This window comes from Mauremys reevesii, linkage group 3 (genome assembly GCF_016161935.1).
Source record: "Mauremys reevesii isolate NIE-2019 linkage group 3, ASM1616193v1, whole genome shotgun sequence".
Lineage (NCBI taxonomy): Eukaryota > Metazoa > Chordata > Testudines > Geoemydidae > Mauremys > Mauremys reevesii.
Genome location: NC_052625.1, coordinates 189,385,001 through 189,412,991, shown reverse-complemented (window position 1 = coordinate 189,412,991; position 27,991 = coordinate 189,385,001). Strand labels below are relative to the sequence as shown.

At 43.5% G+C, this 27,991-nt stretch overlaps 1 long non-coding RNA gene across 2 annotated transcripts in view; it reads right to left on the bottom strand.

Moving 5' to 3' along the window:
- Positions 1-20,845: 20,845 nt before the first annotated feature.
- Positions 20,846-27,991, bottom strand: part of LOC120400248 — a 39,840-nt gene continuing 32,694 nt past the window's right edge. For both annotated transcript variants that reach the window (XR_005595640.1, XR_005595641.1), the window contains one exon: positions 20,846-21,230. This is a non-coding gene — a long non-coding RNA (uncharacterized LOC120400248). The remainder of the gene's footprint in view (positions 21,231-27,991) is intronic.

Below are 27,991 nucleotides of genomic sequence, written 5' to 3'. Positions count from 1 at the left end.
GATTCTTCTCTCACTTACACAGCTGTAATGCCATTGTCTTCCGTGGAGTTACTACTGATTTGCACCAGTTTAAGTGACAAGTGAATTAGGTCCTTTGTCCCTTCCAGAAAGTGTTGCAATCTGGAGCATGATGCTTATTCCTTGAATGTAGGCTTGGGTCTTTAGATTCCTTGGAGAAGGCACTGTGTAATCCCCTAGTTTGTACAGACTTTCATTTGACTTTAATGGGGGTTTGCTCTGGGTAGGGAATGCAGTAATAGGCTCTAAATCAGCTTTCAAAAGCTCTGTTGACTGTTGTGCACGCAGTGGTTGGCAATTTACTTTTTTCAGGTGGCTCGGTGGCTCAGTGCTGCAATTCTTGATTTGCTTTTCATCTCAAGACCAAGGAGTAAAGCGTAAGGATGGAATTTCTGGCAAGCAGTTCGCTGCCATTCTAGTTACATGTATCTTACTGTTCGCTGAAGTGGCATGACCTTATATAATGTGACACATGATAGAAAAAGTAATGTGACAGGACATATCAGACAGGCAATGCTGCACACGAGATATATGACACATCTCATCCAAACCAAATATAGCTTTTAACAAAGATAGTACTTTAACAGGCACTTTACTTTTCTCCTACCCTTCAGACCTCTGATTGATAGGAAGGTGGATAAGGAGACTGAAACACTGCCATAGATAATACTATCAGCCCAATAAAGCTGATCTTTACAATTAGAAGCACTTGATATAGAATGGAACATAAATATGCTAAGCCATGCAGCCAGACAGATGAGAAGAGATTTTTTTTCGTTGGCTATCAAATGTAATGGAAACCCAAGCGCATGAAGTAATGATTTTGTTGCCCGATTATAAATAATACAATACAATGGGACCTCACTAATTTGGCTAATGTGACTGGAAGGCCATTTGCAAAGTACAGAATGTTGTTAATTAACAAGGAAGTATTCTTGCCAGCAAGTTAAAAAAGGTATGGATCGGATGAATGGACTATAAGGTGGATAAAAAGCTGGCTAGATCATTGAGCTCAATGGATAGTGATCAATGGCTCGATGTCTAGTTGGCAGCCAGTATCAAGCAGAGTGCCCTGGGGGTTGGTCCTGGGGCCGGTTTTGTTCAACATCTTTATTAATGATCTGGATGATTGGATGGATTATACCTTCGGCTAGTTTGCAGATGACACTAAGCTGGGAGGAGAGGTAGATATGCTAGAGGGTAGGGATAGGGTCCAGAGTGACCTAGACAAATTGGAGGATTGGGCCAAAAGAAACCTGATGATGTTCAACATGGACAAGTGCAGAGTCCTGCACTTAGGACGGAAGAATCCCATGCACTGCTACAGGCTGGGGACCGACTGGCTAAGCAGCAGTTCTGCAGAAAAGGACCTAGGGGTTACAGTGGATGAGAAGCTGGATATGAGTCAGCAGTATGCCCTTGTTGCCAAGAAGGCTAATGGCATATTGGGCTGCATTAGTAGGAGCATTGCCAGCGGATTGAGGAAAGTGATTATTCCCCTCTATTCGGCACTGGTGAGGGAAGAGGGAACAACAACAGACCCACAAATGGGGAGTCTTCTTTCAATTTTAAAAAGTTCTAGCCATCCCATTGGCTCTTTTGGTCAGGTGCCCACTGTTACCTCTGTTCCCCTAAAAAACAACCCAGGGTCATACTTGTATTAGTTTTATTACAGTGATGCTGTTAGGTCAGATAGAAAAGAGATGGCGCTTATTCATACACACACACATTCACACCCTCATGCAGCCACACACTTATGCAAGCGGAGAGTTACCAGAGACAGCATGGAGGCCGAGAAGCCGAAGCATGGTAGATCTGGTGTGTCCACCTGCAGTCATGAATCCAGGCTGCTGAGTAGGTCAAGAAGCAGGGGCTTGTGTGCATACCTTCTTCCTCTTATTTTGGAATTGGGCAGCTCCTGTCACGTACACTGAGTTTCCTTTCTGTGTCCATCACCCAGAAGCGTTCCCAGACCAGTTCCTCTCATGCATACCAGGTCCTTCTTTTCTTTACAGCACTCTGTGATTGCCTTCTGAGGGCAGATTATATTAGACACATCTGGCTCCTGGCTCCGGGCTCCTTTCTCTTTGCAGTTCCTCTCTGCCCCTTCCCACATACACTCCCTTGTTCACACTCCCTTATCTTCCTCACACACACTCCCTTGTTCACACTCTCTCTGATTGTGTGATGGGATATTACACAGCTTGGAAGTTCATACAAGTGGTAACTTGAAAAGGTTACAGAGCTTGCAAAGGTTACAAAACTTAAAAGGCTATGCTAACTATAACTGAAGTTACAAAGTCTGCAAAAAGGTTGCAGAACTTAATGATACAAGTTATAGATCTTACAATTGCATTTGAGCCGAGGCTTTACATAACACCCACTCCCTTTCTTTTACCTATGCAGGGAGACTTTTTTAACCTTTTACATGTAAAACAAGCCAAGAACAACCACCAAGAGGGACTTTATAGCTAACTGACCTGGCTGGGTTTCCATAAAAGGGAGCTACCCCCACCCCCTTCATTTATCAAAGCTAGCATGCTAAAAATAGCTGTGTGGATATTGTGGCTCCGGCAGAGACTCAGACTAGCCACCCAAGATCAAGACTAGGGGGTCAAATGGATAGAATGTCTCCACATTAGTCAAACTGTGAACACAGAATATCAGGGTTGGAAGGGACCTCAGGAGATCATCCAGTCCAACCCCCTGCTCAAAGCAGGACCAATCCCCAGATTTTTACCCCAGTTCCCCAAATGGCCCCCTCAAGGATTAAACTCACCATCCTGGGTTTAGCAGGCCAATGCTCAAACCACTGAGCTATCCCACCCTCTGTCATAAAGCAATCTCTCCACCGCCATAATCATTTTCACTGCTCTTTTTTGCTTTCCTTCTAACTGATCAGTTTTCATATGATGCGAACACACCTGAAGTGAAAACCATCAGTTTTTTCACTGCTTTACTGAAAATATCTTCTTAGGCATGTGGATGGGGCACTAGACTAAGAGCCAGGAAATCTGGGATGTAATCCTGGCCCCATCGGAGTTAATTGACTTCAAGGGGGCAGGATTTCACTCTTGGGAGCTTCTACTGGCTCTGCCACTGACCTATTAATGACGTTAGGCAAATCACGTCACTGCTCTGTGCCTCAGTTTCCCCAATCTGCCAAATTTGGATTATGGTCCTGATACTCTTTTTTGACGTGCTTTGTGATCTAAGAATGAAAGGAGCAGCATTAAGTAGCTTTGTGTGATAATGTAGTACCTGCACATTTTCGTACATAACCAGAGTGGACAGGCTCAGATCACAACTTGGGGAAGGCCTCATTAGGAGTTAATATTTGGAAGCTATGTACCAAGTAAGATCTCATCAAGGGAGCATCTATGAGGCACATGAAATACTTTGGTAATGTTTAAAAATGCAACTCCATTAGCAGTGGACTGATACATTGAAAACCAGAACCTTCTACCAATCAATCCAGCTGGGGCAAAACATTCACAAAAGAGGAAGTTTGTTTGGTAATTGCTGGTAGGGATGATAAGTTGTTTATTCTTAAATATAGGCATTTCTGAGATAATTTTCATGGTCTAAGGGCCAAATCCTGGGTGGCACTAAACATCTTCTAATCCCAATGAGCTGAAGGTAGGTGAAGGGCTCAACTCCACTGCAGGTTTTTCCTTATAAAGTCTATAGGTCTCCTCTGACCCTGGTTTTACAATGGTGGAACTCCATTGCCTTACATGGAGGTATTTCTGATGTATACTAGTGAATGTGAGAGAATTAGGCATTTGATCCACAATCCCTGAGTTAATTTCTACCCCGTTTGCCCAAACAAATACATCTGTATTGACTAATAGTAAATCAGATACCTCTGGTTGTACATCAAGACACCTGTATACTAACAATGTGCAACTTGCTTGTGCAGCCACTGTCACAATCCGATTCATAGTTATGGCTCTGTATGGCCAATTGTTGGTCCACGGCCATCTTGTCCTGCTAAAAGGGCAAGGCAGCCTCCATTTTGGACCAGATTCTTGTTGTAGCTGTGTTTTTGTTTTTTTTGTTCTGTTGCTGGGCCATCTAAAGGTCAGGCTAGTTCTATGTATGAAGGCCTGATTTTGCCCAGCAACCTGTTTTTTTTGGGTCGGTCGTCTGGAGGTCAGGCTAGTTCTGCCTAGTAACTCCAGAGTTCTGTATACAGAGCCTTAGTTCTGCCCAGAGACTCACTTTCCCGCTCTTTTTGGACCCAGTCATCTAAGGGTCAGGTTTGTTTACTCGTCAACTCCAGTGTGCCGTGTGCAAAGCCTTCCGACGTGGGGTGGCAACAGCTCGAAACCTGAAGGGAGGAGGGACCAGGGAGCCAATCAGATGTTGACACAGGGAGTGAGACCCTTCTATAAAACTAGTTTTCCCCCCAAAATTTGGGTGGAGCATCCGCGTGTTAGCTGAAGGACCTGATCACTCGTTCGGCCAGGGTCTCCTCCCGGTAAAGTGCACTCGTGTCGTATCGTTTGGATTCGTTGTCGTTTGGACCTGATCCCTGTCAGCTCATCATGCTTCTGGTGTCTGTTCTGCTGGTCAGCTGCCCCTGGAGTGTGGTATTTGCTTTTTGATATCTGACAGTTAGCTTATTTAGCCTCTTACTTTTCCCCTCCCTAACTTGGTACCAAATATCTACTCAGGATTGTATTAGTGAGCTCAGAATTGCACAATTGTTTAGCTAGCTTGTATTATTGTTCTATTAGTTATTGAATTGTTAATTGCAAATTGTTTTGTGTGTTTGAATCACTGCTCTGTCTGTGCCCAGTGTGTGTGTGTTTAACTGGGGAGCTGCCTCTACTTAGAGGGTGGCTGACCAAGGGGGTCCAGTCCCCGCGGTCTGAGTGAGTGGAATCTGCCCAGCTGCAGCCGCACCACACTCTGGGTTTACCCTCTGTGTGAAAGCAAGGGTGGCTGAGGCAGTGGCCTGTGGGTCTCTTTTCTGTGTTTGCACCAGGCATCGCCCTGACGAACCTGATTCCTATCTGTGTGATTGGTGTGTCTGCCTATTTGGTGTGGTGTGGTGAGCAGTATAAAGTGGATTATTACTGTGTTTTGGGGGGTGTTTGTACTTTTAATACCATCCCAGCCAAAGTTGCCTACTCCCCCAGCCCAAGTTGTAATTATCCCCTAAATAAACGTAGCCACTTGGCTTTTCAGTGTTACCCTGGTCCTGCCTGTTTTTCCTCACTCAATACCAAGCTTGAACGAACCCCCAACTAATTCAGACATGGCGTCACGAACAGGATTGAGTGAGGAAAATCCTTCCCGGTTGTCTGTACTGTCTGTCTGTCCGTGGCGAACCAGGGTCACTGACAAAACCCCAGAGGACGAACTTAATCACTTTCAACACCATGTTTTACTTGATCGGGGGGAGGCAGAGGCCATTGGCTGGAATTGTATCTTAGGGGAAGGCCACTTGAGCCGAACCTATGCTGCCAGCTTGACTGTCGGTGCTGCAGGCTGTCTCCTGACATGCCACATGGGTCTGCGGTTAACCCCCACGGAGGCCAGTGACAGGCCAACGTGCATTAAGGCAGGGGAAGCCGGTGCTGGGACTGATCCAGTCCAGCTGTGGAAAGGTGCCCGAAAGATTTTAAAAGCAGCCGGGGGCACTTGTCCATCAACTATCCCTCCCCCAAGATTCCCAAGCGGAGGTCCTGCACATGAATTGGTAGTCCACTGTACCCCCCTGAAGCGAACCACAGCTTCAGATGTTAATAAAGCCATGCTTCAGGTTTTTGCTGCTTGGGGCATTCCCTCTGCAAACAGATGGAACTCCTCCATTTACCAGTCAGAGTTTTGAGACCTTGGTTACTAAGTGGGGTGTTCAACTCCATGTTCACCTCCCTTATCAGCCAGATATAGATCCAGAACCTCCTCCCCCGTCTGGAAACCAGTTTTCTCCCCACAGGAGCTAGTGTGGTTGTCTGCCCCAGTAGGTACGGATCAGGGGGACACATGCTCCTCGGGGTCAAACTAGTTTCCCTTTGGGCTCAATTGGCTTATAGTAAACTCCAAGGCCCCCATGTACAGCTCATTCCCTGGTTATTCTTTATGGGTATTATGTTTAAGTTGTATAGTTGTTCCAGTTTAGCTGAGCTCAGTGCATTTAATCCCTGAATTGTATCTGACGGGGGCAAGCCCCCCCCCCCTTTCGCGCTGGTATTCTCTGTCAGCGGTGTGACATGTTTTCAATGCGCAAACCCACTATGTATACCTGACTGTTTGTCAAAACCCTCTGGGCTGTTAACACTGCTGCCCTTTTTTCCATTCGTAATTCCTTGGAGTGGAAGCCATAGTGTGCGAGGAAGCTCCTAGGTCGAATTGGAATCTCATTCGTAATTCCTCAGTGTGGAAGCCATAGTGTGCGAGGAAGCTCTGAGGTCGAATTAAAATTTTTCTGCCCCCACCCCCCTGTCAGTGGTGTGGTAAACCAGACATTTAAGTCCACCTTAGTTACCCTTCACCATAACTGGCTTAGCCGGAGATTCTAACAGGACCTGCCCTAGGGCTCGTCCTATACTTTCTTTTTTTAGTTTCAGGTTGACAATTCCCTTACTAGCTCGTTTCAAGGGACAATGTTGCCTTCGTTTGCGTCCTGGCTGGAACAACGTCTCTGCCATCACCCAACAACTGTCGTCCCTGGCTGTCCGCATCCGTGAGGAGCGTCAATCCTGGGACTGGTGGCAAACAACCTTGTCAGGCTGGGGACTTGGACAATGGGCACAATCCTTAAAATATTGGTTAATTGCAGCAGCAGTAGCTATTGTTATTTTCTGCTTAAGCCTTGCATGTACCAAAGTTCTAATTAACAGAGCTGTGTCAGCACTTCCTATCCAGACTGTGCACTACACTGCCTTCACGTCAGCTGACGACCAGTCAGACTCTGAGCTTTCTGCTTAAATTCGGTTTTCCCTTATGTTCCCTAGGTTCGTTCCCTCCTAGGTGTAAGCTGACCCTCCCGTGATGGACCGCCAATCGGCCACGGGGGCATGTCGCAATCTGATTCATAGTTATGGCTCTGTATGGCCAATTGTTGGTCCACGGCCATCTTGTCCTGCTAAAAGGGCAAGGCAGCCTCCATTTTGGACCAGATTCTTGTTGTAGCTGTGTTTTTGTTTTTTTTGTTCTGTTGCTGGGCCATCTAAAGGTCAGGCTAGTTCTATGTATGAAGGCCTGATTTTGCCCAGCAACCTGTTTTTTTTGGGTCGGTCGTCTGGAGGTCAGGCTAGTTCTGCCTAGTAACTCCAGAGTTCTGTATACAGAGCCTTAGTTCTGCCCAGAGACTCACTTTCCCGCTCTTTTTGGACCCAGTCATCTAAGGGTCAGGTTTGTTTACTCGTCAACTCCAGTGTGCCGTGTGCAAAGCCTTCCGACGTGGGGTGGCAACAGCTCGAAACCTGAAGGGAGGAGGGACCAGGGAGCCAATCAGATGTTGACACAGGGAGTGAGACCCTTCTATAAAACTAGTTTTCCCCCCAAAATTTGGGTGGAGCATCCGCGTGTTAGCTGAAGGACCTGATCACTCGTTCGGCCAGGGTCTCCTCCCGGTAAAGTGCACTCGTGTCGTATCGTTTGGATTCGTTGTCGTTTGGACCTGATCCCTGTCAGCTCGTCATGCTTCTGGTGTCTGTTCTGCTGGTCAGCTGCCCCTGGAGTGTGGTATTTGCTTTTCGATATCTGACAGTTAGCTTATTTAGCCTCTTATTTTCCCCTCCCTAACTTGGTACCAAATATCTACTCAGGATTGTATTAGTGAGCTCAGAATTGCACAATTGTTTAGCTAGCTTGTATTATTGTTCTATTAGTTATTGAATTGTTAATTGCAAATTGTTTTGTGTGTTTGAATCACTGCTCTGTCTGTGCCCAGTGTGTGTGTGTTTAACTGGGGAGCTGCCTCTACTTAGAGGGTGGCTGACCAAGGGGGTCCAGTCCCCGCGGTCTGAGTGAGTGGAATCTGCCCAGCTGCAGCCGCACCACACTCTGGGTTTACCCTCTGTGTGAAAGCAAGGGTGGCTGAGGCAGTGGCCTGTGGGTCTCTTTTCTGTGTTTGCACCAGGCATCGCCCTGACGAACCTGATTCCTATCTGTGTGATTGGTGTGTCTGCCTATTTGGTGTGGTGTGGTGAGCAGTATAAAGTGGATTATTACTGTGTTTTGGGGGGTGTTTGTACTTTTAATACCATCCCAGCCAAAGTTGCCTACTCCCCCAGCCCAAGTTGTAATTATCCCCTAAATAAACGTAGCCACTTGGCTTTTCAGTGTTACCCTGGTCCTGCCTGTTTTTCCTCACTCAATACCAAGCTTGAACGAACCCCCAGCTAATTCAGACAGCCACGTTCATATTCTACTGAATTGGAGCCTTTTGGATGATTTGCATATTGTTAAATTGCTTGAAATGTGTCTCTGTTTAGTACTTACATATTCTGCAGGCAACATTCCTGTGTTTTCTGTTTTGATGCTAGATTCTGTGGAGTTGTGGAACTTATAAAAAGAGTGAAATAAAAGTTAGCAGTGAAGTTTAGGACTGGGATAGACAACCTTGAGCAACCTGGTTACCTGAGGGAACAACTTGAGGACCTTTTTATAAGCCATCCTCCTCTGCTCAGTAAACAGTGAGAAAAGACTAGGAGAGCACCACATAAACTTCACTTCTGTACCTATCATTGAAGGGATTGTGAGAAGACTATAGATAGCAGGAATATAGTGTGAGCCTGGAGACTGCACTTTTCATTGAAGAACCTCTTCACAGAAGAACCTCATTTGTTTTTATGTAAATTCCTGGGTATGCTATGAACTCCGATAATATTGTGTCCATAACAACAGATAGTTTTCCAGTTTGAAATAGTTTAATAGTCTGGATCTCTTTGGACTTGACTTAGTTTGCTGTTGACTTAAATGTCAAACTGAAGCACCATTTTCTCTTCCTGAATCTCTGGAATCAAAGGTTATGCTACCTGACAGCTGGCAGCTTGACTCAGTGTCACAGATACCCTTTGTGGAGTGGTGGCTTTCTCCTTCTTCCTTTTATTTAAAATGGTTTCTTCTTGTTTCCTCCTTCACTGTATGGTATTTTGTCATTCTAAAATGGAATGACACATTAATTTCAAGCACTAGTCTTGAAATCTAGTCAATCTAGTCATTTTTTATATTACTTTACATTTTCCTATCTTTTCCTAGGTATTTCTCTGTCCCCTGTTGCTGGCCTCATCTACACTATGGGGGTAAGTCGACTTAAGTTATGCAACTCCAGCTACAGTGAATGATGTAGCTGGAGTTGACATAGCTTAGGTTGACTTAGTGCGGTGTCTACACGGTGCTGTGTTGACCAGAGATGCTCTCCCATTGACTTGCCTTATGCTTCTCATTGTGGTGGAGTACTGGATTCGACATGAGAATGATCTGTGGTTGATTTAGGGGGTCTTCACTAGACCCGCTAAATCGACCCCTGGTGCATCAATTGTAGCAACATCGATAGACATGCCTGCTGTATGTAAGATCCACACAAATAAAAGGGGGAATGATATGTGTACACCTGAATTGGGAGTATAATTCCCATCTTGGATAGACCTACATGTGCTAGTTCTGACTAAACTAGTGCACTAAGTGTAGCTGTGGTAGTGTGAGTGGAACATGGGTTAGCCATTCTGAGTAGAATCTCACCAAAGTCATGAATGAAACAGTATAAGCCATGCTGCAGATATGCCCCATCATGGAAAAGTTGAGGGCTTACTGACAGAGATGGCTGGGTCAATGAGGTGATGGGATGTGTGATATGTTGGCCAGGGAGTACAACAGCTAGTAATCATAGGACAAAGACCAAGAGGAAGACCCAGAAAAAGATGGGTTGAGATGACCAAGAGGACATGAAGAAGGTTAGCGTTGGCTTGGTGGATGCACTTGACAAGAATGCTTGGAGATGTAGAACTAGAGCTGCTGATGCCAATTGATGGAATTAGGCGAAGGAGACAAATGTTCCTACAGCACCACTGATTGGATACTGCTAGCTGCAGTTGAGAACAAACAAATTCTTAGTACTTGAGGTTGCATTAATTCGATTTGCATGGAAGTTTTAAAGCAGTGAGACCTTTTTTGTTTTTCAGTGTATAGAATCCAGGAACCACCCATGCAGGCATTAATCTGAATTGGTCTTTGCAAATTGTTACCTTCTCTTTTGGGCCTCAAAGATCATATAGCTGCCACAGGCACTCAGGCTTTTTCTAATCTGTTCCAGCTTCCTTCCCAGTATACAGGGCCTAGGGGGGCGGGGGGAGAGCAGGAGAGCCATTTGGCCTGGGCCTCAAGTTCAAAGGGGGCCTCAAATTTAGACACTAGTTTTTTTTTGGCATTTGATAAGTTTTGCAACTTGTTTTTATGTGCATCCTTATTGGACTAAAATGTGACACACTCTCTCAGCTTAGAGCTGCAAATTTAAGCAAATAAGAGATGTGATTTGATAAAAGACATATTTTTTTGTTGTTGACTGATATAGATGTGTCACATTACAGAGTTAAAAATGTTCATACATATTAATAAAGATATATAGGTCCTGGTGGCACAAGATTAGAACTTGATGAACGTGTCTTCTCAGATCAGCTGATTATATAAACAAACCACTACTAGTGGCTGGTGCTGGATCAAGTGCATGTTGAAAGGTAGAGAATTGTTAAATTTTAGTGTCTTTATAGTTTTATGTCTAGTAGAATAAGGAGTTATTTGTGTGTGAGAATTCCTCATTATTATCTTCATATGGTAGCTAAAAGAGGTGACTGGTTGGTTGGTTGAGCTCTATCTTGGTAGCTTGGCCATCATCAGGGCCAGTGTAACCACTAGGCGAACTAGGGCGCCAAGATTTGGAGGTGCCAAAAAGCAGTGCCCCAATTTTTTTTTTACATTCATTTTTGAAAGTTAATAATAAGCGATGCTCTGAGGGGAGGAGGGGAGGGCGGGCACAAGGTGGAAGTTTTGCCTAGGGCGCAAAATATCCTTGCACCAGCCCTGGCCATCGTCATAGGCTTTCGTAGTCTATAGGCCCAGATTCAATTCATGAGTACTACCACTTTGACTGTGACTGACACTGGAATTATTGACAAGAGAAATGCTGCCCAAATGCAATCTTTTATTCAAATTAGTTATTTTGAAATTCCAAGTAACTTTCCATGAGATGCTGATAATCATGCTTTCCCTACTGACAAAAACTCTTCCAAATGGTGAGACCTGCACAAGAGACTGGTTATGCTGGAGTACAGAAAAACAAGCCTGTACTGTGCACCCTGCTTCATTTTGAATGAAAGTGCTGCCAATGCATCAGTTCTCTCTGATCAATCAGGATGGAGCATCAACAGAGGTTGGAGGAAGTTGAAAGACCGAATACTATCACATAAGAGTTCAACATCAAAGAAAATTATGCCAGTGGGTCAGCATCAGCTGAAAGTTCAGTTGAGAATTTACTCTTAACTGAACTCTCTACAGAAACTAATAACTGGAAAAAAGCTTCTTGAGCGCATCCTGAATGTCACTCTCTTTTTCTTTCTGAGCAGGGATTGGCTTTCTTTGGTTCCAGTCAACGTATTGGTGATCGTACAAATGGATACTTTCTAGGCATAGTTGAGCTCCACAGCAAATTTGACCCATTTTTATCAGAGCATGTGAAACATGTTAAATGCGTTTGAGAATCGCAAGCAAGTCAAAAGTGCATGAAAGTCCATCATCTCTCCACATGCCTACAAAATTAGTTTATTGAGCTTGATGAGATTTGAAATGCCAAGTATTTTTCAATCATTGTTGATGCCACTCCAGATTGTTCTCACAAGGAACAGATTACTATGGTTATTTGATATGTTAAGATTGTAGACAGCTCAAAATTTTCAGTTGAAGAATGGTTTATTTTGTTTGATAATTTCATGAGAAAAACTGGGAAAGAAATTGCTGCTCGAGTACTAGAATTCTAGAAGGTTTTAAGATAGATTTTCAAGGCTGCATTGGTGAAGCCTATGACAATGGATCTAATATGGCAGGGAAGTACAAAAGCGTACAGGCAGTTCTGCTTGAGCATGATTCAAACTGTATTTTCTCCAGCTGTGGAAACCACACACTGAACTTTGACAGTGCTGCATCATGCAAGGAGGCAATGACTTACTTTGGAACTGTTCAGCAAATGTACAATCTCTTCAGTAGCAGTCCACAAAGGTGGGAAATTCTGAAGCAATATCTTCCTGTTTCACTGCATGAAATGTCCAAACTAGATGGTCTGCACGGATTGATGGTGTTCAACCTGTTGCACAGCACTTGAATTCAGTGAGAAAGGCTTTAAATGAACTTGAATCTCTCAATCTCACTGCACAGGCTTGAAATGAACTTCAGTCAATTCAGAAGCACATGTCCAAATTTGAATGCATTCTGATGTCATCTTGGTGGATAAAGCTACTTACAATGATCCACCAAATTAATCTGGTAATTGAAGCATGCAATGCTACACTTAATGTTGAGAGGGATAACACTGAAAGTCTTACCAATGACATTCAACAGATTCGTGAACAATGAGATGCAATCCTGACTGAGTCCAAATTAGTAGCACAGAATACTGGCATTTCATCTGAGTTCTCCACCAATCGCAATTTACCTACTGAATCTGATGCTGAGCAGCATTACAGGGTCAGTGTCTTCCTTGTCATCATTGACTCTATTCAATCATGTCTTACACACGATTTGAGTCTCTGCGACTAATTTGTACCCTTTTGGGGTTTCTTGGTAGTTCAACAGACTGAGTAATGAAGATCTACTTTCTACAGCTGAACAATTTCAGCAACAGTACAACAAAGAAATCACAAAAGATCTCAGTGATGAGGTCATCTTCATCAAATGAATATATTCCACGAACTTTAAATTGGATTGCAAGCCAAAGGAATTGCTTCAAGAAATACTCGAACTTGGACTCTCTGGGATGTTTCCTAATATCACATTTGCAGTGCGTATTTTTGTCAGTTTGCCTGCATCAGTGGCTTTAGGTGAACACAACTTCAATGTGCTGAAGCAGGTAAAGAACTGTCACCATTCAACTATGGGACAAAAGCATTTGAATGGGTTCATCGTGTTTAATATCAACTGTGACATTGCATGAAAGCTAGATTTTTCCTCAATAATTACTGTGTTTGCACAGAAAAAGGCTAGGAAAAGCATTTGTTAAATAAAAAAAATTCAAATTATGTCTCACTCTTTTTTGGTGCCTTATTTTGTTTTCATGTGTCATCATTTTAAATCTTTATTATGGCTAGGGGCCTCAAAAGCTGGAAGTAGCCTGGGCCTCTCTGGACCTCTGAGAGGGCCTGCCGGTATAGTCATAAAGTTACATTTTTGCAAATGTTACAGCATATTGCTTAGGTAGCCAATAGCCATTATGTTTATCACAGGTACACAGCAGAAGGTTACTTTCTTATTATTAATATTTGTACTGCGCTCGTACCAAAGAACACCAAACAGAGATCAGGGCTCCATTGTAGTAGGCACCATTCAGCAAATGGCTCAAAGACAATCACTGCCTCGGGCAGCCCACAATCTGTTAGGCCTTGCCACCACTACCCTCATTCCAACTACCGATGGCCACTTACAGAGACACCAGTGTGACTCCTTAGGGAAACTCTCATTTGTTCTGCTCCATCTGACTGTCACTTAAAACTGGGGGTAAATTGCACCAATATAAACTATGGTTTATCTTTGTCTACAATAGGGGTTTGTACTGGTGCAGATAAACAGGTAGCTGGAATCTGACTACATTTCCAGTGTAGACAAGGATTTCAGCAATAGGCAACAGATTATTAAATGGACAGATAAGAGAATGAGGGAAAACATCATCTAATAGTTGGGAAAGCTGCATTTGCATAAGTGAATAGTGATGATGGTCTCAGTGGTCAAAGCTGGTGATCCCAAATAATGCTGTAATAAATCCAGTGGCTCCTATACTTAATCCTCTCCTCTGTTTCCAGTTCAGATATATCAGGAATTCTCTTCGCTTCTTCACAGTTCCTGTGATAATGAAGTGAATGTGCTGATTTTAACTACCAAGGCTCAGATTATACATAATTTGCTTATCAAGGACACCCTCTAACTAACAAGTACAGTAACATATTTTGATAGCTCATCTCTTGAATGTAAATGAACAATCAGTGCATAAAGATTTTGAGCACCATTTTTTTTTGTGTCTTATGGATGGCCTTTGAGGTGCTTTTGCTTGTTTTTTAAATCCATCCATCCATCCATCCATCCATCCATCCATCCATTATTTTCTATATATCTGCTGTCATCTAACCATCAAAGGTTCTTAGCTCAGAGCAATGATTCTGTGCTTTCATTTTTTCTTGATTCATCGGACAATTAACACAGGTAAAAACAGCTGGTTCTTGCTTTGCAGAATTTCTACAGCCGAACCAAGAAGATGTGGCAGACTCTGAAATTGGAAACCTTTGCCAAAGCAAAATTGAAGTCAGATCCTGTGAAATTTCAAGCAAGGAGATTTAAAGTTGGAAAGGAAAATGCCCCCATAGAGCTGAGCTCCAGGTCACGGAGGGTGAGGTGAACAGAGGCAGGATTTTGTTCCGTTTGCCAAATTTCCCCTGCAGTATTTTCACTTGACAGTTAAGGGAATATGCCTTGGAAAATGGCATTGCTACCCCCTTAAAAAGGGCCCTTTCAGTCCCACGCACGCTGTGTCTGTGTCTAAAGAGATTTCACAAACGCCCAGAAAAGGAGGAAAATTCTCCGTAGAACCTGATCCACTTATCTGAGTTTGATCCTTTCTAACCCTTTTCTTTTGCTCCCTACCATACATACATCAGAAGGGAGCCCTAAATTCATTTGGGTTTAAAATCTCCACCTCCAAAAATATATTCCACCATGAGGTTTATTTCACCACCATTTTTTAAAAAAAAATTTGGAGGCTCTCTTCTCTTGCTTTTTGATTATTCTTTCCCACTCTTTCATTTCAGCAGCCTTTTCGCACGACTCAGGACGTGCAATAAGTCACCTCTCCCTATTAACTTGCCCTCCTCTTTATTTCTGAAATGATTAGCCATTTATTTCTCAGTCCATCTCCTCAGAAGTGGGCACCTAGGTGGCTCTGAGGCTTGTGTCTGATTTGCATATATGATCCAAAGTTCAGAGAATTATCTTTTGGCTCTTCAAAGCTGGCTTGAGAATCTCACCAGAGCAAGTATTCTTTCAGTCTGCTCAGAATGGGAATGCCATGAGAATCGTTTCTCTTGTAGTCCCTCGTTACATCCTCCCTGGGTCCAGTTGGGACTTAGAAGTGCAGAGATTTGAAGGAATGAAAGATAAAACTTCCATGAACTTTTTTGGACCCCACAGGCTCGACCTGGCTTTGATTGAAGTTTGGGGTATTTATTATCCAGACCCAAACTTACTTTTATTCCGCTATTCTGGTGACACACACTGTCTCTCTCATCTTCTTCCCTCCCGCTCCCCTCCGACCCTCCCGAGCTTTCAGGATTCTCCATTTGACATCATTTCACAAGGTGCTGCTTTGCAGCCATCTGTTTTCTGACAGAGAACTGGGTGGAATTGCTTTCAGTAGTTATTCTTAAACAGGGTGTAGGAGCAGTGGTTGAACAATATAGGGCTCTTCTTTTTTGTCCAACCCCATTCTTCCTCTTTGTAACCATTTGTTGACTTTTTACCTCAGTATCACTTGTTTGCTTTAGCTACAAGCTTCCTAGAAATTGTGTTTACACACTGTCATCTTTCCACATCACCTCTGCTTTCATCTCCTTGCTGTACTGTCTCCACATCCCAATTAATCTTCTTGTACTTTTGTCGGAGGCCTTTTCATAAAAATAGCTTAATTGAAATCCCACATTTGGTTTCTGTTTCTAACATGAATTGTTCTGTACATGCCATCCTTTAAAAAACCCAGTCTTCACACACACGAAGCATCCACTATGATTAAATTATATATAATAATAAATTTATAATAAAATAATGTGATATATAATTTAATTTAATCAGAATGTGTAGCTATAGCTATATATTCACACACATTCTTTTTAATAGACATATTTATTTTCTTTAAAGGGAGTGGTGGGGAGGATTTTATGCTCCTTGACTTTCCACAGAGGCTAAGGAACCTCCAGATTTCCCTCTGAGTGTCTTTTCCAGCACTGAGTTTGACCAATTGCAGTGCTTTCTCATTCCCATCTGTGCATAATGGTGATTTTATGTCGACATCTGCTTCAGATAATTTTTCCAACCATTTATTTTTATGGTCTGATCACTATTAGAATTAGGACCTTCTTCCTGAATGTCTGTCTACCCTTTCCAGCTGAGGTTCCAGATGAGGCTTGCATCAGCCCCATGGGTCATTCCAAACAACCAGCCACATTATATTAGCACCTGCGTGTACTGTTGTATAAAATCCAAAGGACACTGTGTCTATTGCTCTGCTTCAATCCCAGTGTAGAATTATAGTCCACAAACACAGTGAAAAGATATGTGTGGGTAAAGAACCCCTGGGTAAACTACTGGATCGTCACAGAGCAGCGGGAGAGGCAAGTGAGACTAAAAAGTGGAGACTTTCAATTTCAAACTGGCCTCTGAATTTGATAGGGGGAGAGGAAGGAAATACTGTTCTCTGCTTTTTTGTGGTCCCACCCCTTCCATCTATATTAAAATAGACCTGCTCTGCAAACTCCCCCTGCACAATGTTCAATGCAGGATCAAAGCCTGTGTTTGTACTATTGTATATAGGGCCTTATGCAAAGCACAGTGAAGTCAATGGAAAGACTCATATTGAATTCATCGGGTTTTGGATCATCCCTGTAGTATTCCCAAATGCAATATTGAGTTTGCCCATTCTAGAATAATACGTTTTGGACATTATTAATGCTTCTTTGTGATCTCTATGTCAATTCTAGGGCCTTTGAAACAATCCCTCATTTTAAACACAGACCACATTGCTAGAGAATCAGGAGCACTTACAGTAATACAGAGAATATTTTTAAAATATTGTGCCACTTAATATCTTTTTTTTACTTTAATCCAAATTGCGAAGGAAATTATCACTCAATTTCAAGACAGCTTGACAAAACCTAATTTATGTTAAAAATTGCAGCCAGGCTTTAATCTGCAGAAGATTTCCCATTAAAAAGCTGCCTAAGTGGGGATTCTGACAAATTTATACTCATATAAATCAGGAATATCTCAGCTGATATCAGTGGTGTAGCTGAGAGAAGAAAGTTGCTCAAGTCCTTTCTCTACTTTGGCTTATGAAGACCACGCCCTCACCCAACAAACTCACACACTTCCCCTCCAGCCACAGTTTTGCTGATGATTTTAAATTCTTCAATACTACATTGGGAGCACTGAGGCATGTCACAGGGTCTTTCTATTCTTTCTCAATAATATGCTGCCTCTTGAGTTTGTGTGTTAGGCCTGGCTGGTCGCACTATCTATTATTAAGTTTGCTCTGTGCTTTCTATTATAAGACCTTGTTTTTAGTTGCTTATAACTTTTCCAAAGTTTAACTGTTTAGACTGAAATTTTCCATGGTGAGTGTCTGCCTCAATCTGAATTGTTTTGCAAAATGTCAGCCAAAATGGTTTTGATGTTTCTAAGAATGAGATTAGGGGAAAAATAGATTGTTTTGTCTACATTAAAAATGGAATTATTTTCTTTTGACAAGTTTCAGTGCCCCCGTGTTTTTGAGCAGTGACTGGAAATTTAACTGGAGCGGTGGGTGGACTTTGTGTTAGGAATGTGCCTTTTGCAGTCCCAGTGAGAATCTGACCAAATCTAGCCAAGTTATAAGCCTTTGTACAATTGCAGTTTGAACATGCTTAGTAGAGACATCTAATATTTTAGCAACTAAATTCTTCAAAGAATCCATCCACAATGAACATGTTCCAGCCTGGGTCTGAGGAGACATTTTCCTAAATTGCAGCTCTGAGACTACTACGGGACATGCCAAATCCAGAACTGGGAACCTGAACTGATAACAGGGGGATCCAGTCTCTCTTGTGCTTTCAATAACCTCTCTGTTAGGCCCATGCAGCCTGGAGGAGGAACCTGCCTGATTCAAATGCAGAGGCGACATGACTTGGACCTGGTGAGGATGGGAACGGAGAGTAGAGTGTGGCAAGGTGATGGGAGGTAGAAAGTAGAAATGGAGCCTGGCAGTGGGGAGAGAGAAACCGGGACTGACTGAACAAATAAACTGGGCCTGGGAGGCAAGACAAAGATTGGGAGTAGCTGAGTGGCATACTAGGACCGGCAGGGGAAGGATACTGAACCTTGGACCCATGGAGGAAAATGGGGCGAGTGAGAGCCGGTAGGTGGTGTGCAGATTGAGATTACAGGTTGAGATACACTGGTACTGGCTGGGCAATGAGATCAGGACTGAGAATCAGTGTGGAAGAGGGAAGTAGGATGGGAGAAGGAGCAGAGATATTGACAAGAAACTAGTGTGATAGGACAGAATTGGGGCTGGCTAGACAAAGATACTATAGTGATGGACAACAGTGTGAAGCCCTGCAAAAGATACTCCTGAGGGAATTCTGCACTACTGCATGTGCACAGAATTCATATCCCCACAGATTTCTTTGCTTCCCAAAAGAAAAATGATTTTCTGACAGGGAAGGAAAGGGAAGCTGCAAGAGCGGTCACACACCCAGTAGCGTAGCTAGAGGGGTTCAGGGGAAGCAGCCGCTTCCCCTCAGCACGTTTTCAAAAAGTGGCACCTGCCGGGCCGGCGCTGGCAGCAGCACGGCCGGAGGAGCCATGGGGGAGGGGGAGCGGCAGGCGTGGCCGGAGGAGCGAGGGGGCAGCTCCTCGGCCATCGCGCCCCACGCTCAGTGTGGCCCCAACATCGCCGCAGCCACCTTCTGCAGCGGCGGCTCAGGGCTCAGCGGCCAAGCGCTCCCCGCCCCTTGCTAATGTGGTGGGGGGAGGCAAAAGGGCCCCTGCGCCTTTAAGGCCGCCTGGCTGGCGAGCCCTGCATGGAGCGCACTGAGCGCCGGGAGCAGGCCGGGGACAGGCGGTGGAACAGGATGGAAGGTGAGTGGCGGGGGTCCAGTGCCTTGCACTGGGGGGTCCGGGCAAGGGGCTCCCCGAGGCCAGGCTCACAGGGCAGGGGCACAGGCCGTGCTGTCTGGACAGGGGGCCCTGGCGTGGCACAGGAGCCTGGATCCTGGAGCCTGGGGTAGGGGGGACGGGACCCCGCGGGTGGGGCCGGGTGGCACAGCCCGGCGGGGGACACCTGCAGAGCACGCTGGGCAGGAGAGACTCTCCCAGGGACAGGGCGGTATCCGCACCCCCGGGAAGCCCGCAGGAGTCCTGAGCCGGCACCGGGGTTAATCTGGGGGGGAAATGGGAGGAGTCAGGGGGGCATGGCCAGAAGAGGAGCCAAGGGAGGGCGCCTTTTTATGTTTGCTCCCCCTACACTTAAAACCTGGCTACGCCACTGCACACACCCCTCCCTAGCAGCGCAGATACATCATTTCAGGCATACGGAGCAGCCAGTGGAGACGTAAATCACCACAGGAATGGGGACACCCCAGCCGGTGACTCCTCCCCTGTGCCAGGATCAGCTCCTAGTCTCAGCTGGGATGGAGGAGGAGGAGGATGAAACTTCCTCTTCCCCTGCAAGGAGCAGCAGGAGCTGGGTCAGACCTACCCCCAGAAACCTCCCCCTGCTGCAGGAAGCTCAGCATCTTTCCCTGCTTCCTGCCCCCATTGCTCCTCAGCCATGGGGAGAGAGGTCACTGTACAGGGAGCTGCTTGCTCCGCCACCCACCCCTTGCCTCCAGCCCCTCACCTCTGCACCCAGACCACCCCTTGCACCTGGACCATCCCAACGAGCCCCTCACACCCAGATCCCCATCCCACTGAGCCCCAGTTAGCTGCACCAGGAACCCGTTGCATAGTCCCATTGCCCCTGCACCTGGACCCCCCCCCACTAGCCTCTGTGTACCAAAATCCCCCCTCACCTGGACCCTCCACTGTGCTCTCTGCACCCAGATTGTCCCACACAGAACCTCTCACCTCATACCTGGATCCACCCACACTAAGGCCTTCCATACTTGGATCCTGCCTGGTTGAGCCTGCCTGGCCCATATTCAATGCACCTGGCATGGAGGGGCAGAGCCCCAGAGTGTTTCTGGGGGCAGGCCCAGCCCTTGCGCTTTGTCAGGGTCAGATTCAGCATCACTGCCGAGTCAATGTCCTGAGGGGAAGAGGAAAGGCTGTAGGGTGATCTCTCACCGCTGTGCAGCCAGTGGTCTGTGCTCCCCAGTGCCATGCTGGAGCCTCCACATTTATTTATTGACAAATAAAACTTGCAGAATTTTGCAGAATTTTAAAATATTGTGTGAAGAATTTTTATTTTTTTTGGCACAGAATTCCCTGAGGAGTAAAAAGACATATTTTAGTGGGTCTTCTGTTGTTGTAAGATTCTACTCAGCCTGAGGAAGGGTACACAAAGGGTGCTAAATGAAAAAAAAAGTGAATTAAAGTAATATATTACAGGCCAGATGTGATAGGCTTAACCATTTAAATTATGTTTCATCCTTTCTTTTCTGAATAGACCTTGATACATACACTGAAATTCTCTTAGTCAGATCTGTAGTGTTATAACTAGGGAGTGGATGAAGTATTCTGAGCATTTAAAAAAACTGGGTCCGTATATACAGTGTTAATCTTATACACTTGATATCAGATCAATAGTTTTAATATTACATTTCTGTAAAAAAACCACTCAAATAACTCATCATAGGGAATGTACTGCTCTCATCGTACCTTTTATTTACCAGGGGGACATCACAACATTTTTATTATGTTCTCATATATGAGGCTGTTGAAAGAGATTGAATGATGAAGGGGAAGGAGATCATGAGAAGAATTATAAAAGACTTAGAAATAAGCTTCCTATTTCACTGAAACAGGTACCTAGATTGTTTGGCTTTAAACCCTTATCTTAAGAATCCTTGTCAGTGTAAAATGAACTGATGTTGTGATGATTTAGTGCTTCTGTGAGTGCTCTTTCTTTGCTTGAGTCCTCGGCATCCATTGTGCTGTGTCATGCTGAGGATTGATTGCGGACTGAGGTCTTATTGGAATGCCAGTGAAAATGTTCAGATGTCTCGCTGATGAGGCTTATACTAATGAGCAATCTTTTAAAAAAAAATAGAAAAGAAGGAAAATTATGAAGTTGGAAATACAGGATAACAGAAGTTAGAAGAAATAAATGGGGATGAGATTAATGGAATATGAACAGATTATAAAAAACAGTACTTAGAGTTAGAAAAGGAAGCCAAGAAACTGCAGAGGGTAATGTCATGCTAAGAAATTAGCAGTATTTCAAAATCTGTGGGTTTGCCTAGATATTTCTGGTTCATCTTCAGAGCTCTGCTCAGAGCTTATGACACTTTACAAGGCTGCTCAAACTCCCTATCCTCAAATCAGAGTCATATCACTAGATTAGTTTAGCTGCCATTCCCATTTCATTTCCCTAGGTACCCTTTAAGTGATTATGAGGATCACGGATTATTTACACACTCGAGATCAAGGTAGAGATCAGGCTTTGCAGATGTTCATGTTTTGTCTGCAAATTCATTGCCATTTGTGACCTGTATTAACCCAAGCAGTGATTAACAGTTACATTATTAACCTATTATATAACACACATAATATCAACCTGGACAGTATTTAAAACCATCAGTCTCATTTAACATGCTGTTTTTCTTTTCCTTAGCAATGTGTTAAAGTTGTTTACAGGATTAAAAACAAAATTCTTAATAGATTTATCTGCCATGAAATCTCTTCTGTACCCATGGAGCACCTGATTCAATGCCCACTGACGTTAATAGACAGGGGCGGCTCCAGGCCCCAGCATGCCAAGCGCGTGCTTGGGGTGGCATGCCACGGGGGGCACGCTGCTGGTCGCTGGGAGGGCGGCAGGCAGGCAGCCTTTGGCGGCATGCCTGCGGAGGGTCCGCTGGTCCTGCAGCTCCAGTGGACCTCCCGCAGGCGTGCCTACAGAGGGTTCACTGGTCCCGCGGCTCCGGTGGAGCCGTGGGACCAGTGGACCCTCTGCAGGCACGCCTGCGGGAGGTCCACCGGAGCCGCGGGACCGGCGACTGGCAGAGCGCCCCCCACGCGGATTGCTGCCGTGCTTGGGGTGGCAAAATGTCCAGAGCCGTCCCTGTTAATAGAAAGTCTTTTATGGACTAAACATCTATTTCCAGTTTAGTAAAAAGACCATTTTGATTAATTTTTTTTGACCATCTCTAATTTGATAGAATTATTATGGTAGTGCCCAATGGCCCCAGTCAGGATTGAGGTCCCATACTGGCAGGCACTGTGTAGATAAATGCAGTGAAAGACAGTCCCTGTCCCAAACACCTTATCATCCTTCATGGTTATTTATAATTGATGAACAAAGCACTTGAAGGTATATTATATTATATTACAGTGAATGATCCTGTTTGGGCAGTAGATTGGTTTTTTTGAGCTGATTCAGTATCTCTGCTTATTTATAGAATCATAGACTATCAGGGTTGGAAGGTACCTCAGGAGGTCATCTAGTCCAACCCCCTGCTCAAAGCAGGACCAATCCTCAACTAAATCATCCAAGCCAAGGCTTTGTCAAGCTTTACCTTAAAAACCTCTAAGGAAGGAGATTCCACCGCCTCCCTAGGTAACCCATTCCAGTGCTTCACCACCCTCCTAGTGAAAAAGTTTTTCCTAATATTCAACGTAAACCTCCCCCACTGCAACTTGAGACCATTACTCCTTGTTCTGTCATCTGCTACCACTGAGAACAGTCTAGATCCATCCTCTTTGGAGCCCCCTTTCAGGTAGTTGAAAGCAGCTATCAAATCCCTCCTCATTCTTCTCTTCCGCAGACTAAACAATCCCAGTTCCCTCAGCCTCTCCTCATAAATCATAATAAATATAATATAATATAATATAATATAATATAATATAATATAATATAATATAATATAATATATTGTGGCAGAGCTCTGACCTTGCTCCTGTGGGTCCTGCGCTTCTAGGCGGTTTATGCTAGCCTCAGTGGCTCACTGTGACCCTCCACGTAGCCCTTCTCTCTCTAGGGCCAGGGTTACAGTCTACTGAGCCCTTTTCATCATAGGCCTGCAAGGAGGTTGGTGAGACAACTCCCACAGTTTCTGTTCAGCCTCCTGTCCTGACAGGGACCTGACGTCCCCTTCCAGGAGATGTTCCTGTAGTGGTGCATTGGGGGGAACCCGGGCCCGCCCTCTACTCCGGGTTCCAGCCCAGGGACCCTAATGGTAGCAGTTGTTGGCAGCCAACCTTTCACTGCCAGAGTTGCTACATTTCCCTGGGTCACTTCCCCACAGCTCTCCTGCTTCTCCCTTCTTCACCCTTACCTTAGGACTCCTTTAACGATGGTTTGAGGGTGTCTTCAGTAACCAGCCCTTCAGCCACACTTCCTCTCCTCTGGCTCCCCTGCCTGACTGGAGTGAGCCCTTTTTATAGTATCATCAGGGCCTTAATTAGAGTCAGGTGGTCACATTAACTGAATTGCCTCACCTGTCTCTTTACAGCTTAATTAGAGTCAGGTGTTCTCATTAGCCTGGAGCAGCCCCTGCTCTGGTCAGTCAGGGAACAGAAAACTGTTAATCCAGTGGCCAGTATATCTGCCTTCTGCCTTCTGCTATTCTGCTGTACCCAACTGGCCTGGGTCTATCACAATATATATAGATATAGATATATATATATATATATATATATATATATATATATATATATATATATATATATATATATATACATTTTTTTGTCTGGTGAAAATAATTTCACTGGAACCTAGTCCCCTCCATTTACATTAATTCTTATGGGGAAATTTGATTTGCTTAACATCATTTCGCTTAAAGTCACATTTTTCAGGAACATAACTACAACGTTAAGTGAGGAGTTACTGTATGACGGTATGGCCAAAAGGGCCAATGTAATTCTTGGATGCATAAACCGGGGAATCTTGAGTAAGAGTAGAGAAGTAATTTTGCCTCTGTATTGGCACTGGTTTGTCTGCTGCTGGAATACTGTGTCCCGGTCTGGTGTTCACAATTCAAGAAGAGTGTTGATATATTGGAGGGGGTTCAGAGAAGAGCCATGACAATGATTAGAGGATTAGAAAACCTGCCTTATAGTGATAGATCCAAGGAGCTCAATTTATTTAGCTCAAAAAAGAGAAGATTAAAGGATTAATTGATCCCAGTCCATAGGCACTTATATGGCAAACAAATATTTAGTAATGGGTTCTTCAGAGAAAGGTATAATATGCTTCAATGGCTGGAAGCTGATGCTAGACAAATTCAGACTGGAAATAAGGCATACATTTATAACTGTGAGAGTAATTAACCATTGGAACAATTTACCAAGGGTCGTTGTGGATTCCCCCTAACTGACCATTTTAAAATCAAGATTGGATATTTTTCTAAAGGATATGCTCTAGGAATTGTTTTTGGGGAGTTCTATGCTCTGTGTTATGCAGGAGGTCAGACTAGATTTTCACAATGGTCCCTTCTGGCCTTGGAATCTGTGAATCTATTGCCTAGTGCTGCCATTGCAGAAAGAAAATAGATTTGCCGCTAGAAACATAACCATATTGCATGTAGGGATGGACACATGAATGGAGATATAAAATCCATCTGCATATATGGTCTATAGCTTGGTTGGAGGAGCTGTAAAGTATAGAGTAAATGATGCTGATGCAGATGATAGTGAGGACAGCAATATATTAAATTCTAGATCTTCAGGCTACAATGCAGAGTTTTAAATTCCAAATATTTGAGGGCGTGTGACCTAATGGTTTGAATGGAAAGCAGAAGTCTTGGGTTCTGTTCCTGACTCCGCTGATGACTCGTCACAGTGGGCAAATCACTTATCGACCCTGTGTCCCAGGTAACCCTTCCATAAAATGGGTAATTGTAATAATTATGTGCTCTCAGGGGATGTTATGTGGCTAATGAAATTATATTAATACATTCTTTTGCGACACTTGTATGAAAGGCCTTCTACTGCAAAGTTGTAATGATTTCATTATATTCCTATCAACTGCAAAAGAAGCAACTACCATTTCTTCTCTTAATTATGTGACTATCATAACTCACAGAACAGCTTGGAGGTCCTGTCTTCTATGGTATAGCCATTTCCTAGATCTGTACCATTAGGTGCAGCTAATTTATTTTTTCAATCTAAATGAAAGTCTGGTTTGAGGATTCATCAACTTGCTTAGTCTTGCCTATCAGGACTTAATAGCTTGTGGTAATCTGAATCTGTCAAGTACCCTGGGATACATACATGGAAAGTATTGTAAAAATATAAATTGCATTGAAATGGAAATGTAGGAACTGTTTCATAAAGCTACACATAGTTAAAATTAGGGGCAGAAATGAAACTTAAGACAAAATTTTCAACAGTGCAAAGGTTGAAATCCTGCAGCTGCATAGAACTCCAGTGGTCTTTTGAAAGTGGGGTATATGCATTTCACTGGGGATATTTATAATGTTCTATTACTTTTGTATGTATTTAGAAGTTAATTACAGGCCCCATCAGCTCTTTCACTTTGATGACATCTCAGTGAAATATATTCAAGCATTATGTGACTGGTTGCAAGAAAGATTATCAGAAAGTCAGGGAAGTGTAATAATCAGGGGATTTCTTTGTTAATCAAGGACTTAAAAAATAAATTATTTAACACTACATTGATCTTAAATTTTGCTGATGGCAAATCAATCATTTAAAACTTTAACATAGTCTGCAAATAATAGAGAAAAAACAAAGTTTAGCATGAATATGTAACCTACCTATCTAGGCACTTACATGGCCCTCATCCCTATAGTGTCCCAACAACAGGAGGGCATATTATTTTCAGAATCAGAAGGCTATTGGCTAGTCATAATGGGAAAGGCAACACTTTTTGAAAATCTGGCCATATAGGAATCCATAAATATCCATGGTCACTATATGGCTGCTTTGGCAAAAGGTAGATTGTAGAGGTATGCCGTTGCTATGCCTGTAGAGAAGACATGCTCCCTGAGCACAACAAGCGATGCAGCTACTCCAGCAGTGCTGATGTTTCCATATGTGGTTTATTGAGGTGGAACTGGTATGTTGGGAGTAGTCCCATGAACTCACGTATGTTAAGTGTTTCCAGGATCAGACCTAGAGTTAGCAACTTTCCCAAATGAGCTGAAATCTAGGATAAATTGCCTGTGGAAGCCGAAACTGCTCACAGTCACATGCCTATAAACCAACAGATCATCCTGTGTTTTGCTGATTTTGGCAGTAGTCCAGGGGCCATATATGTACATGGAAGAATGTTTCCTCACCAGCTGGTGAAGAGCTTGGCCCACACTGGCTTTCCTTCAGCATTAGGTATTCAATTCTTTGCTCTTTAGTGTACATTTCAACCAACCTGGTGGTTTTGGACTGTACAAGCAAGATCTGACTTTCCATGAACATTTGCATTCCCAAAGATACCATTCATGGGATAATGATTATACAGCATGGGGAAACTTGTTCCACGTTCACTTTCTTTATATGTACTCTGTGCATACTTTGTGCAAAGATTTATAACGTCTATTTGGTGGGAAGGTTAACTTCATGGCATTTCTGTGATTGTGCCTATTATGCTTTGCAAATGCAGAATGTAGTGAATACATATTCTGTTTCAGTGAAATGGATTTATCTTCACACCACCTGGGAGGTAGGGATGTATATCATTATCTCAGTCATTCCAATCACATTGAAAAAGTATTGAAAAAAACATGAGTCAGGTCCCAGAAATTCACATGACTGGTTAAAAAATCATGACATTTGAAGAAATAATAAATTGGGGGGTGGGGTTTGCTTTGCTTTCTGGTTTTTGAAACTTGAGGGGGCTCTTGGGTCACATTTTAAAGTTTTTCTCCACAAATCATGAGGGTTCAAAATTTAATTTTGAAGAAAACAAATGAAAGCCGAGATCAGGAGTTATGTGTCTATTACAGGAATGGGTGGGTAAGGTTCTGTGGCCTGCACTCTGCAGGAGGTCAGACTAGATCAGTGTTTCTCAACGACCAGTCCATGGACCAGTGCCAATCCCTGAAATCTCCCTGACATAGTTTAGGGAGGCAGCAAGATGGTCCCTGGTATCAAAAAGGTTGAAAAACACTGGACTAGATGATCATGATGGTCCCTTCTGGCCTTAAAGTCTATGAGTCTATCATCACATACTTATTTGACTCAAAAAACTGGGACTGTAAGAAAAACACCAAATATTGTGACACTCATGATAAAATCGTATTATTTGGCAACACTGCTCTCTCTCTTTTACAGATGGGAAACTGAACACAGAGAGATTAAAAGAAGGCATTTTCAAAGAAGCTAAGGGGATTAAGTTCCTAATTCCCAATGAATTTCAATGAATTTGGGGCATCTAACTCTCTTAGGTTCTTTTGAACATACCAGCTAATTGAATTCCCAAGGTCACACAAGAAGCCTGCAGCAGATCCAAAATTAGACCCAAAATCACCTAATTCCCTCTCCAGTACCTTATCCACAAGATCATCTTTCCATCCTGATATTTGGTTGTTAAAATAAATGCAAACAGTTGTGTTTCTATGATGCTGACAGCTTATGAAACAATTTAGTTTGTAATACATTTGCTTAAACGAAAGCCTGATTAATTCCCCTGTACTTATTAGAACTAATAGGCTTTGTTACATGTGTTGCAATTTAAGCATTGTTAATTATTCAGAGCTGGGTGAATGGAACAAAACATTTGTCATGAATATTTGCACATATTTTCAACAAAATTGGATTTGGCAGTGTTTGCCACAGTTAAATATTTGATGTTCATGTATATTTGGGTGAGCCAATTCTTTTTGTATGAACATCA